Genomic DNA, 933 nt, shown 5'->3' with positions numbered 1-933 from the left:
CCTAGGGGAGCAGTGGGCTGCTATCGTACAGTAGGCTCAGATACGATAGGGCTCGAAATTAGAACCTCTGGAGTCCAATCTCTATGCCCCAACCACTAGGCCGCCACTCCCCCCACAACACTGCTTGACGTTTTTATGCCTGATGCCATTGATGTTGATGATCTATGTTTGAACGAGAGTCATTCGCATTTAAGTCAAAGACTTAAGCCAAATGCCAGATCAAGAGTAATACTTAGCTAAAAAAAAAAAATTAACATGTTAAGAACACAGTAGAACTACAAACAAATCAAACTTCTATTAAATCAAACTTAGGAAGCAAAACTGACTGACACTAAATTGTACATGCTGTTGTGCAAATGGAATAGATAAAAGTGGAAACAATTAGCAATTAGAAAGACACTCAATAAAGGACTGGTTCTGCATGTGGGGACTGCAGACCACTTCTTTGTACCTACAGTATACCTTCCGGCTGGTCTTGGTCATGAGACAGAATCTAGAGCCTACACAACTGTCTCAGGTGGTGCAGCTCACTCATCCTGGATGACACTTCATAACTTACAGTATATGTATTAAATAGCCATGAGACATGAAAAATGATTTTTTTTTTATACAAATTGTAATCTTACTCAGATCAGAGAAGTTGCTTAGGGTTACAGAAGGCAACTGCTTACCAACCAAGCTCACTTCTCGGGAACTGGCCACGATTAACAGTTAAAGAAGTATCTTATACAACTCCAGTCTACAACTCATTTTACATCATATATGTTTGCAGATGAGGACACATTCATGGCTCCAGCCTTGTCAAAATATAGTGGAATCCGCTTATAGTGATCATGTTGGTCCAGAGCCAATTTGAACACGACACGTTGATTACTATATTCGAATTTACCGTTATTTCACTTTATTTTTATGCAGAATATACTGTAATCTAAA

Source organism: Cyprinodon variegatus, unplaced genomic scaffold, assembly GCF_000732505.1.
Source record: "Cyprinodon variegatus isolate N-32 unplaced genomic scaffold, C_variegatus-1.0 Scaffold115, whole genome shotgun sequence".
Taxonomy (NCBI): domain Eukaryota; kingdom Metazoa; phylum Chordata; class Actinopteri; order Cyprinodontiformes; family Cyprinodontidae; genus Cyprinodon; species Cyprinodon variegatus.
Note: the sequence above shows the minus strand (reverse complement) of the source record.